Source organism: Schistocerca piceifrons, chromosome 3, assembly GCF_021461385.2.
Source record: "Schistocerca piceifrons isolate TAMUIC-IGC-003096 chromosome 3, iqSchPice1.1, whole genome shotgun sequence".
Taxonomy (NCBI): Eukaryota; Metazoa; Arthropoda; class Insecta; order Orthoptera; family Acrididae; genus Schistocerca; species Schistocerca piceifrons.
The window spans coordinates 864126749-864144441 of record NC_060140.1 but is presented as its reverse complement, the minus strand read 5'-3'; the positions used below and the strand labels follow the sequence as shown (position 1 = coordinate 864144441).

General features: G+C 37.5%; 1 protein-coding gene across 1 annotated transcript in view; it reads left to right on the top strand.

Annotated features, from left to right (window-relative positions):
* Positions 1-588: 588 nt before the first annotated feature.
* LOC124787916 (WASH complex subunit 5) overlaps positions 589-17693 on the top strand; it is a 198557-nt gene continuing 181452 nt past the window's right edge. Inside the window, 1 exon segment of the mRNA XM_047254903.1 lies at positions 589-682. The gene's annotated coding sequence lies outside the window, so the exon portion shown is untranslated.

The following is a 17693-nucleotide window of genomic DNA, read 5'->3' as shown; positions in this document are numbered from 1 at the left end:
TCCTTAGGAAACCTAAAAAAGACAGCTGTGGTGTCTTCTTCCTATTGCTGCTGCAATTTATTGCGCTACAAACGCTCCCGATGGTAAAAATCATTGTATAAATCAAAATAAACAATCACTATTCGCTTTGACGATCGCGCCGAACTCACAGTTCAACCTACCGGCCGCTTGGAGCACTGCTGGCGCTAAGGGCAACAAAATCGAGGCTAAGTGTCGCGACTGTTATGTTAGACAGTGGCTATACGCTCTCTCTATCGCTTCCTCCAGAATATCGATACATACAAGTCGATCAAGTTCTCGTTCGATATGTATTTCACGTTTGTTTATTTAGTTGACATGTGACAGCAAAATATATTCTTTTCCGTCTTTGTGTGTTTATGCAGTATTTATGTTTCATGCACTGGAGTTTTGTGACAGATGAAATAAAATTCTCCGAAATTATGACAATGACAGTTTAGTCATCATTTTGTATACTTACAATGTGATTAATGAATGCACCAAACAAAAACGAGCAGAAAGGAAGTCACACTCCAGACAACATTAAATATTATCGTAGGCGAATGGTGAGTTGCGAATATGAATATTTGATGGATGGGTTAAGTGAGAGAAACAATTTGTCAAATGGATAAATGATGTGCCGACCGGTTTGTTCTGTATGTCTGGCGGAATGTTGTATTAATGAGTTAGTTTCTTTGCTTTCTGTTGTCATTACGTTAAAACGGTTTACATTAATTCAAGAGTAGCTGAGAGTTAATTTGTTTCTAAATGTCAAAAATTAGAACCAAGTATTATTTGCAAATTTAAAGGTCTTTCCAGTTAAATCCACACTGGACGACTAACTTGGACTAGATCATCTACCAGTTCCATAGGTTTTTTTTGTGTTTTCAATTTCTCGTATTACGCCCAGAATTGCACATTTCATGGGCACTCTCGATTAATTCACATAAATTTATAAGGATCATTTGTGTATGTGTAACACTATACCAGCCTCTTTTTGTAGGAAGCTGTTGATCGCAATGTATTAGAAATTGATATTTTTCACGGAAAAAATCTCCAAATCTCTTTTTTAACCGAGAAACGGCAGAGTGGGCTGGAAAGCTGAACTCAATCCGTAACCACGTATTTCCTTTCCGCCCAAAATATTATGAGTGACAAATTTTAAAATTTCTTTCACCACGCTCCCTCGTAACACATAATGTACACTTGCTTCAACTTGAGGGCTACATATTCTAATCAAATTCAGGAAGCGATTCGATGTTTAATGCGTCAAGTGCTTTAGCCCTTGTAACCCTTTGCTTTACGGTTATGTATCCCGAGTACGTTTGAGTTTCCCAAATTTCTTCGCTTTATCACAATCTGCTTCTAATTTATCATTAAATTACACATCCATTCGAAAATCACTTTACACCATACTGTGCGAATGTTTCCCTCTATTTGTCACAAGGAATCTGCTCATGACCTGTCAGCACATAATAATGAAACATCCTTTACTCCCTCACTCTGCAGCTATCGACATGGGCTATGTTACCATAAGATACAGGAATATTCAGATGTGAACTATGTTGTTTTTCATAGAATTTTTTTATTCAGTGCAAGAAAATCACAGCCACATTAAGTGTGAAATGGTATAATAAAAATTGAGCTATTGTATGACTTAATCTCAAAATTGTGATGGGGCTTTCTGAAACAAATCGGAAAAAATTATTTGTTCATTCCACATACATGTCACATAATGGCCATGACGGTTATACTAGAATTGAATGGAAGGCATGATTTACTGTGCACCGTCTGACATACATTGACTGTAGTAGCTAGTGGATTACGTATAGTTGTATGCATATCGGTTACAGAAATTATTTAGAAGGGAGAACTATTGTAATATTCTTCATAAGTAATACTCCTGTTTGTGATTGTGTGGTATTCTAGTACTGTTCTAAATTAAGGAATGCATAAGGGGCAGATAGAGTTATAGCACAATGAAGTTAGGTACCGTCTAATTTTTGTTCTTCAAAAAATATAATTTGAGGCAATTACAAGAGTTTATTCTGTGAAAAAAATATACGTATCGGTATTGGGGAGCGCACATAATTGAATAAATAACTAAGTTGCTCTAGATCGTTTATAGCAATAACACACACATTCAGACACAGAACCACACAGATACCCAAACGCGCACTCCTGTGATGATGGAAAGTCTTGCGTAGCCACAGGAGCCTCTGTTTTGGTACCAGTGTGGTTGTGTGGTGAGTGTGTGTTCTATTGTTAGGATAAGAACTAGTGCTCAAAGCTAGTGTGAGTGCTGTTTTGTCCAATGTAGACGAGTGGTTGCCTTTCCCTTATTTTACATACATACACTATGTGATGAAAAGTATCTCAACACCCCCAAATTCATATGTTTTTCACATTAGTTGCATTGTGCTGCCAGGTACTCCGTATCAGCGATCTCAGTAGTCATTAGACATTGTGAGAGAGCAGAATGGAGCACTCCACAGAACTCGCAGACTTTGAATGTGGTCAGGGATTGTGTGTCACTTATGCGATATGTCTGTACATGAGATTTCCACACTCGTAAACATCCCTAATTCCACTGTTCCTGATATGATAGTGAAATGGAAACGTGAAGGGACATGTACAGGGTCAATCCATATGAAGTGGTCCAGTGATGGTTGCTTGACCATTTTTAAATATTTTAATTTTTTTGTATGTGATTGCCCTATATTTGGGAAGTTCAAAACAGTTTTTTTTTAAATAATTTATCTTGCACCTTTACTGGATGGTGGCCATTTTTATTTGTAGGCCCGCGACGATTTTTCAGTCTGGAGACATTAGCGAAAATTTGGATATCTCTGCACTGGTTTAAGTTAAAACATTGCAATTGACATGATTGCTTTTCTAAAAGTGTCCTCTACAACATTGTCTATTACACGAAATACCCTAAATTCAGAAATAACCGCTCAAAATGTCCTCCAAAGTTGGGTATCCAAATTCTCAAAAATCCACTTTTTAGGCCCAAAAATAACAAACAAGGCGTGATTTATGAGTGTCTATTTTTTTCCTATAGTTAGATAACATACACTACTAGCCTCATATAGAGCAAGAACACTTACAAATGTTTTCTTAATTTTTTATCAGGTGGGACTGAATATCAAAATGTGATTTTTGCACAGTTTGTACACCTATATGATAGCAATGTACTGTAAAAATTTCAACATTGATATCTGACTGTGAACAAAGATATGAATTTTTGAAACTGAGGATATAATTCACATTACTCTACAACTGATCTTAGGGCTGTTGCCTATTTAAGTGGTTTATTGTTTCTTGTAATAAATTTTAATTGTGACATATTTAGTTAACACCATCACCCAATATTCATCCAGTTTATTTATTTTTAATAATGCAATATTAAACAATAGGAGCTTTTGCTTTTGTTCTATGGTAATAAAAATACCCATGTACGTTTAGGTTTATTGTCAATAAAGAAATACATTATTGCTGGGTGTGGCATTGTTGTAGTCAGTATGTTCTGAAACCTCTGTTAAAGTGGATGTACATACCTCATCGAGAGTGTAGGCTGTGTTAAGTGCTTTGTTCTGTGTGTAATTTGGAATTAATTTTGAGAGATTAACTGGAATGCAATAAAATGGATGAACAGTGCTCTGTTGGACGGATAGCATGTGAAGTGTGTCACAAAACAGTTTACGGTTCAGTTTCAAAAAACTTGAAAAATGTCAATGACTTTGATGAAGTTCGACAAATTTTGTTTAAATTCCGAGTAAGTTCTTCTGTAACATCAGTGTGTGAGTATCATGAGAAGAAATATATTCTGAAGTACAATCACATTTTTGGAAGAATGTGCTGTGATCTACTTAAAGTTCATGAAAAGCCTATTACGAAAGGTTTGAGGGAAATAAAACTTGAACATTTTTCCTTGTTATGTGAGAGTGAAACAGCTTCCCAAGTGAAACGTAATGTGATTCCTGGAAATTCTCTGTGCCCAAATTGTTGCTCAAAAATATTTGTTGTGAAAATCCAGAGCCAGAATCACGTAACCTTGTTAATGACATCTATATTCCTACTGAGGAAGCTGTTAGCATATTGGATTTTGCTTGTTCTAAGTTAGACGTATCTCCTGCATCGAAAATAATAAAATTAAGTAACAGAAAAAGAAAAGCAGCTATTGAAAATAAGGTTCAACATTTTTCAGACAAAATTAGAAAAGACTTGGAAATCCTGCTTCAATAATACAGATACTGTACCAACATTATTTCTAAAGAAGAAGGAAACCTACCACCAGCATCATCTGACACTGAATATCTGAGCTTAATAGAGAAATTAAAATTAAATGTTTAATGACATCTAAAGAGGAAAAAGTTAAAATTTTAAGTTTGCTCCCTGACTCATGGTCAAGAGAAAAAATAGTTCATGAATTCATTGTTTGGTTAAACTAACCCGAAAATTAGTGAATGAGAAAGGCATTCTTCCAGTTTTAGGAAAGAAGAAAGGAGTAGGTATAAGTGAAGATTAGATTTTAGATTATATTAGATTAAGTATTCATTCCATAGACCCATAAAAGAGGAATTCATCCTGGGTCTGGAATATGTCAGACAAACACATTACAAAAATGTAATTAGAATAACTTGAGTTTCATTAATTTTAATGGTCCTCAGTCAGTAAACAGTAAAATTATGTACATGAATTAAATTTAAACTTCTAATATTTACAGGTTTAATACTTATCTGCTTTCATTAAATCCATCATTCAAACATTTGCTAGTTTCTTGGCTATTACAACCAAAACAATTAAAAAGATCCATCAGTTTTTTTGAAGATGATGAAAATAGTAGAATGTGCCCAGGTTGCAAAGATAGCAAAAGAGTTGTTATAAATGGAGTTAAAATAACAAAGCAGAAATGACCAATGCTGTCAAATTTAAATGAACTTTATGTAACTTTCAAAAATTCTCATCCTGAATGCAAAATTGGAAGGTCCAAATTTTGTGACCTCTGCCCGAAGTGGTGTATTTTGGCTGGATCCTCAGGGACACACTCCGTATGTGTTTGTTTATATCGTCAAAATGTCAAACTGATGATTGCGGATGCATAACTCAGTGATCGTAACTACAAACAGTTACTAGATTTAATGGTATGTGACACTAACAGTTATGACTGCATGATGAGTTTGTGTAATAAATGCCCTGGTAAGGAAAACGTTATTGAACTGTTTCACGAATATGATGAGGAAATGCCAGACAGTATTACCTTCAAATAGTGGGTCACAACTGACAGGGCAGAAATGATAACAGTGGTTAAATCTCAGGAAGAGTACTTGGAATCTTTAATTGATAACTTAACAAAAACTCAAAAGTTACCACTATGTTTCTAAATCCAAAGTAAGTTTTTAAAGGACAAAAAAGCACAACTTCATGAAACTGAATGCAAAGTGCTAGCTGATTTTGTGGAAAATTTTACATTTGTGATTGAGAATGCAATACAAGAGTACTACTGGGCCAATGACCAGGCAACAGTGCATCCATTTATTCTCTACTTTAAAAATGAGAAAGATGAAGTTTACAGTTCTTCAATTTGCATTCTAAGCGACTACTTGGAGCACAACACTTTGGCTGTACATGTGTTTCAAAAGTATGTAATAAATTACATAAAAGAAAATTTTCCCTAGGTTGAGAAGCTGATATACTTTTCAGATGGATGTGGTAGCCAGTATAAGAACAAAAAGAATTTTTCAAATTTGTGCAACCACAAAGTAGACTTTGGGTTGGAGGCTGAATGGCACTTTTTGCATATTGCCATGGTAAAAATGCATGTAATGGAGTAGGAGGTACAACAAAACATGAAGTAAATAAAGCCAGCCTACAAAGGCCAACTATAGACCAGATGCTCACAGTAAAGGATATATAAGTCTTTTGCAAGGATAATATTAAAGGCATTACATATTTTCTGATCAAGAAAGAAGAAGTGGTTCTGCATATGAAAGCAACACCTCAAACCAGGTTTGAAAACTGTATAGCTATAAACGGAAGAAGGCATTTTCACAAATTCCTTGACATTGCAGAAAACTTAGTTTGATGCTATGTAACACGAGAAACCGAAATTTATGGGGTTCATTGTGTCAGTAAAATCACATCTCTGTCTTTAACTTTGAATGACATTGCGGCATGTGTGAATGATGGACAGTGGTGGCTTGCAGAGGTTGAAAGAATAAGTTTGGAGAACAATGATGTTTTTGTGCATTTTTATTACCATGCTGGTCCAAGAACATCATTCAAGAAATCTACTAGTGATAAAGTTTGGATATCAATGAAAAATGTTTTAAGGAAACTTTCAGTGCTTGAACTTACCACAGCAACTGAGAGATCTTATTCTATATCAAAGAAGCTGTCTGAAGAAATAAGCGTTCTTAACATTCACCACCAGTTTTAGGAACAGTCGCATCTCAAAGGATGTTTTAACTGAAAATATTTCTTTATAGTAGCCTACGTCAAAATAATATAAATGTTACTTTCAGTAATGCTTCCACTTTTTGTGTATAATTCAGTACCTTACTTCAATAATAATTGATTATATCCCACCAATATCACATATGAATAGGCTACAGCCATAAGATCAGTTGTAGAATAATGTGAAGTATCTCCTCATTTTCAAAAATTCATATCTTCATTCACAGTCAGATATCAATGTTGAAATTTTTACAGTATGTTGCCATCATATAGGTGTAATAATTGTGCAAAAATCATATTTTTATATTCAGTCCCGCAGGCCAGTGTGGACAAGTGGTTCTAGGCACTTCAGTCTGGAACCGCGCGACCTCTACGGTCGCAGGTTCGAATCCTGCCTCAGGCATGGATGTGTGTGATGTCCTTTGGTTTGTTAGGTTTAAGTAGTTCTAAGTTCTAGGGGACTGATGACCTCAGATGTTAAGCACCATAGTGCTCAGGGCCATTTTATTCAGTCCTACCTGAGATAACTAACCACATACTTTACAAAAAATGAAAATTTTCAAATTTCAAAACTTCATAAAGAATTAAGGAAACATTTGTAAGTGTTCTTGCTGTATATGAGACTAGTAGTGTATGATATCTAACTATAGGGAAAAAATAGACTCTCATAAATTACTCCTTGTTTGTTATTTTTGGGTCTAAAAAGTGGATTTTTGAAAATTTGGTTACCAAACTGTGGAGGTCGTTTTGACCAGTTATTTTTTAATTTAGGGTATTTTGTGTAATAGACAATGTTGTAGAGGACTCTTTTCTAAAAACAATCGCTAACGTCACTAAACTGAAACATCGTCACACGTTTACAAACTAAAATGGCCGCCATTCCGTAAAGGTGAAAGGTAAAATTTTTCTAACAACTGTTTTGAACTTCACAAATATGGGGTACTCACATATAAAAAAAATTAAAATATTTAAAAATGGTCAAGCAACCAACTTAATTTTTATTGGACCACTTCATTTGGATTGACCCTACAGCACAAAAGTGTACAGGCCAACCTTGTCTGTTGACTGACAGAGACCGCCAACAGTTGAAGAGGGTCATAATGTGTAATAGGCAGACATCTATCCAGACCAACACACGGGAATTCCAAACTGCATCAGGATCCACAACAAGTACCATGACAGTCAGGTGGGAGGTGAGAAAACTTGGATTTCATGGTTGAGTGTATGCTCATAAGCCACACAATAGGCCGGAAAATGCCAAATGATGCCTCACTTGCTGTAAGGAGCATAAACATCAGACGATTGAACAGGAAAATAACACTGTGTGGAGTGATGAATCACGGTACACAATGTGGCAATCCGATAGCAGGGTGTGGATATGGCAAATACCCGATGAATATCATCTGCCAGCATGTGTAGTGCCAACAGTAAAATCCAGAGGCGGTGGTGTTATGGTGTGGTTGTGTTTTTCGTGGAGGGGCTTCCACCCCTTGTTGTTTTGTGTGGCACTATCACAGCATAGGCCTACATAGATGTTTTAAGCACCTTCTTGCTTCCCCCTGTTGAAGAGAAATTCGGGGATGGCGATTTCATCTTTCAACATGATCAAGGACATGTTCATAACGCATGGCCTGTGGTGGAGTGGTTACATGACAATAACATCCCTGTAATGGCCTGTCCTGCACAAAGTCTTGACCTGAATCCATAGCACACCTGTGGGATGTCTTGGAACACAGACTTCATGCCAGGCCTCACCGACCAACATCGATACCTCTCCTCAGTGCAGCACTCCAGGAAGAATGGGCTGCCATTACCCAAGAAACCATCCAGCACCTGATTGAACATGTACCTGTGTAAGGGGAAGCTGTCATCAAGGCCAAGGGTGGGCCAACACCATATTGAATTCCAGCATTACCGATGGAGGGCGCCATGAACTTGTAAGTCATTTTCAGCCAGGTGTCCGGATATTTTTGATCACATAGTGTAGTGCTTTGTAAATGCCACAATTAACAATTAAAATTTTACCCTGCAGTAATGTTGAATTTCATGGTTTAATAAACATTTTGCGATTATTCTCAGTTGGTTTCATAGCTATAATTGGTGTATCATCTGAAAATTAACAGGATTAATGCATAATACAAAAACTTATTGGGGAATCCATTTTATAAATATACAGACTCATAAAATCAGCTTTGAAGTTTGAATAGTTTAAGGGATTACAGAAGTGTGTGAAACCACCTGACATGTTCCACATCACTATGAAGTGTCGTATTCATGATCTATGGAACAAGTACTAATCAAATCTGCTTTGACCCATGACATTATCAATGTGGTGGAAATGCCTATTCTTCTTCTTCTTGGTTGGCTCTACAATCCTCGAAGAACCTTGGTCTCCTGTATCACCTGCCTCCATTCTTCTCTGTCCATCGCCTCCCTTCTCCAATTTCTTATTCCCATCACCTTTAGATCTTCTTCCATATCGTGCAGCCACCTTCTCCCGTCAGCTTTTCCCATGAAAACTTTCTTGACACTCTGATTTTTTGGCTTTCTCTGTACATGTCCTGCCCATCTTAATCTTCCTTGCTTAATTTTAACAACAATATCCATATGTCCAAAAAGTGTTTGTAGTTCTACATTTGTCCTTACTTTCCAGTCATCTTCCTCTCTCACTGCTCCAAATATCCTTCTCAGTATCTTTCTTTCGCATCTCAATAACCAGTTCTCCTCCTTTAATGTCAATACCCAGCCTTCTAATCCATATATTACTATAGGTCGTAATATGGTTGTGTATATTTTGATTTTTGTATTCCTACTAACATTCCTGGAATTAAATACATTCTGCAAGGCAAAATAGCAACGATTTCAACACTCTATCCCTTCTTGAATTTCTACTGCTACTTTATTGTCCTCCATTATTACAGAACCTGAATATTTAAACGTTTTCACTCTTTCACAGAATTCCTTTGTCCGTTTATATTGGGCTCCCCCATCACCATATACTTTGTTTTATTTACATTTACTTCTAAACCTACTTCTCTTGCTGCTTCCTTTAACGCATCGTAGTTCCCCTTTAGTGCCCTTACATTCCTTGCCATTAATGCTATGTCATCCGCATATGCTACCACTTGAACTTGCTGATTAAGTATTGTTCCTCCTGGGTTTATCGGCATTTGCTGCATCACCTTTTCTAAAACTCAATTAAATAGCATTGTAGAGATCACATCTCCCTGTCGTAGCCCTGTCCGTACTTGGAATTCACCAGACAGTTCTTGCTCTGTTCTTACTTTACACACTGTTGCTTTCATTGTCATTTCTGTTAAACTGACCAGTTTTAGTCAGATTCTAAATTCTTTCGTGATCTGTATAATTTTCTTCCTGTGTAGGCTGTTGTACGCTTGCTTAAAATGAATGTACAATTGATGTAGTTGCTTGTCATACTCATAAAATTTCTCTAGCACTTGTCTTAATAAAAATATCTTATCCACTGTGGATCTGTTCCTCCTAAATCCAGCCTGATAGTCCCCCAATATCCCTTCTATCATCCCTTCTAGTCTGGGTGCTAAAATTTTACTAAATATCTTATATGTTACATCCAAGAGAGTGATTCCACGATAATTGCTGCATTCTGACTTGTCGCCTTTTTTATGTAATGGACAGATAATTCACATGTTCCAATTCTTAGGCATTACCTCCTTTATCCATATTTCCTTTATCAATTCATGGACTGCCTCCTCCATTTTCTTCCCCCCATATTTTAATAATTCGGCCTCTATGCAATCTTCTCCTGCTGCTTTATTATTTTTTAGGCTCTTGATAGCATTCTTCACTTCCTCTAGCTCTGGTACTACTTCCTCTTTCCGATCCTCTACATCTAACTCTGATTCCAATTCTGAGTCCTGTTCCCTTTCATTCTCAATCACAGTTCCTTCTTCTTTATCCCCTTCTTTCCCATCAAACAGTTCGGTAAAATACTTTTGCCACCTTTCTAGGACTTTACTTTTATCTCCAATTAGATTTCCATCCTTATGCTTATAGAAAACTGCTCGCAGTTGGAAACATTTCTTCAAATCTCTTGTTCTTTCATAGAACCTTCTGATCTCTGTATTGTCTTCAATTTCGTCCAGCTGCTCTATCCTTCTCCTTTCATGCTGCCTTTTCTTTACCCTACGAAGCTTATCCGCTCTTTTACCTCTTTTCTCTGTATTCTTCTGCTGCTAACCTTTGCAACATTCTCTGTCTCGTTTCATTTCTCTCGTGTATTACCGTTAAGCATTCCACGGTGAACCACTTGACCACCCTTTTGCTTTGTTCTCTCCTCAGTATCTCTTCTGCAGCCTCACTAATGGCAGCTTTCAACGACTCCCATTTAGTTACCACATTATCTTCATTCCCTGTGTTTCTCCTTGCTTCCAGTATCTCTTCTAGTTTCTTCCTATATTCTTCCTGTGTTTCATTCATTTGGGGTCTGTGTATATTGTGTTTCATTCTTATATTATGGAATGTAGTCTAATTAAGTCGGGTGATGCTGAGGGAATTAGATTAGGAAATGAGGCACTTAAAGTAGTAAAGGAGTTTTGCTATTTGGGGAGCAAAATAACTGATGATGGTCGAAGTAGAGAGGATATAAAATGTAGGCTGGCAATGGCAAGGAAAGCGTTTCTGAAGAAGAGAAATTTGTTAACATCCAGTATTGATTTAAGTGTCAGGAAGTCATTTCTGAAAGTATTCGTATGGAGTGTAGCCATGTATGGAAGTGAAACATGGACGATAAATAGTTTGGACAAGAAGAGAATAGAAGCTTTCGAAATATGGTGCTACAGAAGAATGCTGAAGATTAGATGGGTAGATCACATAACTAATGAGGAAGTATTGAATAGGATTGGGGAGAAGAGAAGTTTGTGGCACAACTTGACCAGAAGAAGGGATCGGTTGGTAGGACATGTTCTGAGGCATCAAGGGATCACCAATTTAGCATTGGAGGGCAGCGTGGAGGGTAAAAATCGTAGAGGGAGACCAAGAGATGAATACACTAAGCAGATTCAGAAGGATGTAGGTTGCAGTAGGTACTGGGAGATGAAAAAGCTTGCACAGGATAGAGTAGCATGGAGAGCTGCATCAAACCAGTCTCAGGACTGAAGACCACAACAACAAAACAACAACATTATTCTTTTGGTTTCTTATCAAATCTATCTTCTGCCTATATCTAATTCGTACTAAGTAGTGCCCTGTGTCTCCATCTGAACCTCTGCAGCTGCTAACTTCCATAATATCTGTTGCATGCCTTTTGTCTATGAGTACGTGATCTATTTGGTTTCTTGTGTTTTCATCATGTGATACCCATGTACGTTTCTTAATATCTTTCCTTGGGTGATAGGTGCTTTTTATTATCATGTTCTTCTCACTGGCGAAGTCAATCAGTCTGAGCCCATTATCATTACTGTCATTGTGTAGGCTTTCCTTTCATATTATACTTCTATATATCTCTTCTTTCCCTATTTTTGCATTTAGGTCTCCAAGTATTATTTTCACATCGTGCTTTTGAATTTTACCAATTTCTTCTTCCAATTTGGCATAAAATATATCCTTTGCTTCTTCATCTGCCTCCTCCATAGGGGCATAGACATTCACTGTTGTAACGTTAAAAAATTTTGCCCTTATCCTTAGAGAACACATTTCGTCACTTATTGGCATAAAACCAATTACATTAGCCTTCATAGACCTAAGTAGAAGGAAACCAGTGCCATAAAATCCTGTATCTCCACCATTGTACATCATTAAATGTTCCTCCAATGCTATCATTCCTTGCCCTTTCCATCCAGTTTCTTGTATTGCTGCTATTTTCACTTGATACTTATCTAGTTCATTCCCAGTTTCTTGTAGCTTTCCAGGCCTCTTGAGTGTCCTCATATTCCATGTAGCTATCTGAATATCCGTGTTCCTTCACTTTAACTGTGTTTCTTGCAGGGTCAGCAACAGGCAATCCTTTCCGTTCTGAGGCACGTGTATAGTATCTGCAGCAGCACTTTTTTCTGGGGTGGAGTTGTTAGCCACACGCCCAACCCCCAACTTGTGAGGACCTGGATTTTTTTTAGGGTTACTCATCTAGGAGGGTTGGCTGCCCTACGCCTATAGAGACCCCCCACCCCTGCGCTACGTTGTGTGACACACTTTGTCTGACCCCTCCATCGAGACCAATCTGGCTTGTGTGGCCCTGCCAGTAGCTACACTACTGCCGGCACAGCTCTGGACTTTGTCAGAGCGCGCAAACACTCCCGCCCAGCACTGAAGGTGCCTACGATAAGGCGATGTCCCCTGGGAGGGAATGCCTATTCTAAGCAGCTCTAATATGGTGCCTATTATGTCAGTACATACACATGGCAACAAACATGAAAATACATATAAATAAATCAATAACATATCCCTCCAAAAATACAATCAAACTAACAGAAAAACTGCGGAAATTGGGGAGGGGGGGGGGGGTGTTAGGGTGAGGCAAGCTAAATATAACAGTAAAAAAAAATTGAACCGCTATCCCAAAACACACAAAATGATGAGAAAAAAAACCCAACAAAATTACAACATTCCGCAAAACCAACAAAAGTCTACAGGAATCAAACAATTCACTTGACCTGTATAGGTCAGCCACAGCTGACAATACCAAAACACCAACACCTACAATTAAAACTACGAAAATTGTAAAGGAACATTTCCCTTATCTATATAGATCAGCCACAGCTGACAATACCAAACACCAATACCTACAGTTAAAACTACAAAAATTGGAATTGGACATTTCCCTAGACCCATATAGGTCAACCACAACTACTGATACCAAAAAAACCAACATCTTCAACTACGAAAAATAAAACCACAACAACTCAAAAATCAAAATATCCTGATGCTTGATAAACCTTATCCTAAGCACCTCTAAAGTGTTAACATTTTGTTTGTTGATCTCATACACCCATTTCTTATCTACAATCATTGTGCTGTTTTGGAAAGCTCTATTGCTTCTACGCTTTTCACATGTGATTTTTACTTTATAGCTGAAGCCTAAGAAAACAGTGTGTAATTGCACTTGTCCATCATACACACAACAAAGACATCTTTTTACTTCCTTAAACATTAAATCTATATTACAAATCACATTTCCTCTGTTTTCTGTAGATTATAAAGTACTGAAATTGCTTTTCACTTTTTTCATTGAAGAACTTGGTGTGTGGTTACAGTTATTAGCATTGCCCTGTGAATTACTATGTCTGTTTCCATGATAACATGCATTTTTTTAAATTTGAAAATGTTTTGCACTTTTTTGTTTCTAAATCAAAAAGTATCATCTCAATAATCGCAATAAAGCAGCTACAGAAAGTCATATGCACACTCAATAACACGACACAACTGAAGCAACAAAAAGTTCTAAAGAGAACAACTGAGGAACTGAACATTGCGTGACAAGTATGAGAAATTTATAGTGACATATGGCCTCTCAGAAGTATGAGATGTATGTGTGAAAGTAAAACTCAGTCAGGGAACTAAAAGTTCCGTGTTAATGGCTGAAGTGAGTGTGGAATGTTCAAATGTGAGTTGGAATGAGAACAGTTCATTAAAATATGACAAAATAGAAGAGTCGTGATTGAAGCTTAAACATATCATAAACTTCGCTCTTAAATGTGTGAGAAAGATAATATGAGGTAACAAAGATCCATTTTGGTTTGATTGCAATATTAGAAGAATCTACATCTACATAGATACTCCACAGGCAACTGTACTGTGCATGGCGGAGGGTACCTTGTACAACTATTTGACATTTCTTTTCCTGTTCCACTGCAGATAGAGTGAGGATAAAACAACTGTCTATATACCTCCGTATGAGCCTTGAGTTCTCGTATCTTATCTTTATGGTCCTTATGCGCAATGTATTTTGGCTGCTGTAGTATCGTTCGGCAGTCAGCTTCAAATGCCAGTTCTCTAAATTTTCTCAACAGTGTTTCTCGAAAAGAACGTCGCCTTCCCTCCAGGGATTCCTATTTGAGTTCATGTAGCATCTCCATAACTCTTACATGTTGTTCAAACCTACCGGTAACGAATCTAGCAGCTCGCTTCTGAATTACCTCAATGTCTTCCTTCAGTCTGACCTGGCATGGGTCCCAGACACTTGAGGTGTACTCAAGAATACGTCGTACCAGCATCCTATATGTGGTCTCCTTTACAGGTGAACCACTCTTTCCTAAAATTCTCCCAATAAGCCGAAGCCTACCTATTGCCTTCTCTACCACAGTTCTCACATGCTTGTTCCACCTTATATCGCTTTGCACCATTATGCCCAGATATTTAAATGACTTAACTGTGTCAAGCAGGACACTAATAATTCTGTATCCGAACATTACAGGTTTGATCTTTCTACTTATCTGCATTAACTTACATTTCTCCACTTTTAGGGCTAGTTACCATTCATCACACCAACTGGAAATTTTGTGTAAGTTGACTTGAATCTTCCTACAGTTCATCAACTTCAACATCTTATCATAACCACATCATGATCAGCTAACAACTGCAGATTGCTGCCCACACTGTCCGCCAAATCATTTATGCATATAGAGAACAACTGTGGTCCCGTCAAACTTCCCTGGGGTGCTCCTAACGATACCCTTGTCTCTGATGAACACTCGCCGTCGAGGACAAGACGCTGAGTTCTATTATTTAAGAAGTCTTTGAGCCACTCACATATCTTTGACTTATTCCATATGCTTGTATCTTCATTAACAGCCTACAATGAGGCACCATGTCAAATGCTTTCTGGAAATCCAGAAATATGGAATCTTCCCATTGTCCTTCATCCGTAGTTCTCAGTATATCATGTGAGAAAAGGACAAGCTCAGTTTTGCATGAGAGATGCTTTCTAAAACCATGCTGATTCGTGGACATAAACTACTCAGTCTCAAGAAAGTTTATTATATTTGAACTGAGAATATGTTCAAGGATTCTGCAGGAGACAGAAGTTAGAGATATTGGTCTGTAATTGTACGGGTTCATTCTTTTACCCTTCTTGTATACTGGAGTCACCTGCTCTTTTATCCAGTCACTTGGGACTCTGAGCTGGACAAGAGACTCATGATAAATGCAACCTAGGTAAGGGGCCAGTGCCATAGGGTACTCTTTGGAAAATTGAACTGGGATTTCTTCCAGACCTGGTGATTTATTTGCTTTAAAATCTTCCAGCTGTTTCTCCATGCCAGGTATGCTTATTACTATGTCGTCCATATGGGAGTCTGTCCAATGGTCAACTGATGGTATGTTTGTACGATTCTCCCGGAACTTGGCCTTTCATTTTGCTTTTTTCAACTGCCACACCAGACTGATTAACAAGAGACTGATTGGTAGCCTTGGACCCACTCAGCAATTTTACATAAGACCAAGATTTTCTCAGGTTCTCTGCCAGATCTTTTGTTAAGGCGTGACGGTGGTAATTGTTGTATGCTTCACGCATAGATCTTTTCACAGATTCACGAATCTGTGCTAAACTTCACATGTCGACATTTGTGCATTCCCCTTTGAACCGAGAGTGCAACAGCTTCTGCTTCCTTTATCTACTTACTATTTACATAACTCTCCAGACCATGATTTACAGTCTGCTTAAACTTTGCCCATAGTCCTCTATATCTATCTTACTGGAACTAAGTGATGACAATTCACTACCTAAATGAGATGCTAATAACTGCCTATCTGCTCTGTCTAGCAGGATACTGACTTTGTCGATAAGGTCTGGCCTATTTTTAGCTACAGGGTCTAAGATATTTACACTGCATGTGAGATACCAAGTTAACTGCTCAAGACAATTTAAAAAAAAAAAAAAAAAAAAAAAAAATGTAGCGAATCATGTGGCCAGTGAAAACATCCAACAGTTAACTTTTTTTCACCTCCACCATTTCTACGCGACCAGATGACCTTGACTGTCACACTAAACTTCAATTTCAATAGAGACGGTACGGTCAAATGCAATGAACACTTCTCCTCCAATAGGATCTAACCTGTCTTTCCAATATACATTCTATGACTCGCTAAATATCTTGGAACTTTCCACTTCAGGTTTCAGCCAGCTCTGGATTCCAAGAGTAATTCAAGCACAAGAACTTTCCTCGAGGGCAGTAAATTTGGGAGCTTTATTACATATACTTCAACAATTCACTGATAAAATTCTCACAGTCGAACTGTCTTTACTCTGAACTCCGTTTGACTTCTCTTGCTGCATATCGACTGGTGATTGCTTATCAGAGCACCTCAAACTAGTGCCTAGCCTAAAAAACACTCATGCGCACTCCACAAGTACTCTGAGTAGTTGCTTCCTTTGTGTAGTGCACCCCTGACCTACCAAGGGGAGTCCTACATATCCCCATAAGATAATGCAGGTCTAGAAATCTTCAGCCAAGACCTTCACAGAATTGACAAAGCCTTTGTCTGATCAACCCCAGTAACAATGCTGCAAATTGTGTGCCCTGGTTGCACTCCCCGTGTGTTCAGCAGTCTCCAACACCTCCACCAGTCGCCCATATGAATGTTGCAGTAGCAGATGTGTGCGTTGCAAAAAAAGAGAAGGTAACATAACTAATAGGGAAACAACTTAACAAGGATCTCTTGTGCAGTGTAGATTGATGCATTACACGAAAAGGCCTCAGTATACTCCTGTTCTTAAAAATGATTAGAGAACAGATGTACAAAATTGCATCCCAGTATCTGCATCGTGTGTCTGTTGCAGAATCCTAGAGTATATTCTTAGCATAGCTTTAGCTAATCTCAACAAACCAGCAAGGGTTCCAAAAAAGACATCTCACATGAATTCCTGAGTATATTTCAAAGAAAATGGATACCTACATTTGTACAAACAGAGTAGTTTACAGTACAGTACAATTTCTCGTGAAATTTCACTGTGAACATTCCTATGCAAGTAACAGAAATTTTCAGTACTTGAATTTAGATAAAGAGATAATTTGTAGGAACTGTTGGTTATGTAGTTTGTTCTTATTTCTTTTTATTTTCTGAATTTATGAGGTTTCTCAATTTTTTGCTTTATATTAAATGAGGGATTGTTCAATTCCTTTACTCCACTGTACATACCTCCACTCTGAAGTACATTAAAACTATTTTTGGTTGTACTGTTGTGATTTTGCAAATCACTGTTCAGCTGAAATGGATATGTAATTATTGACAAAAAAAAAAAACTGAGAAGTTAAAGTGTTGAT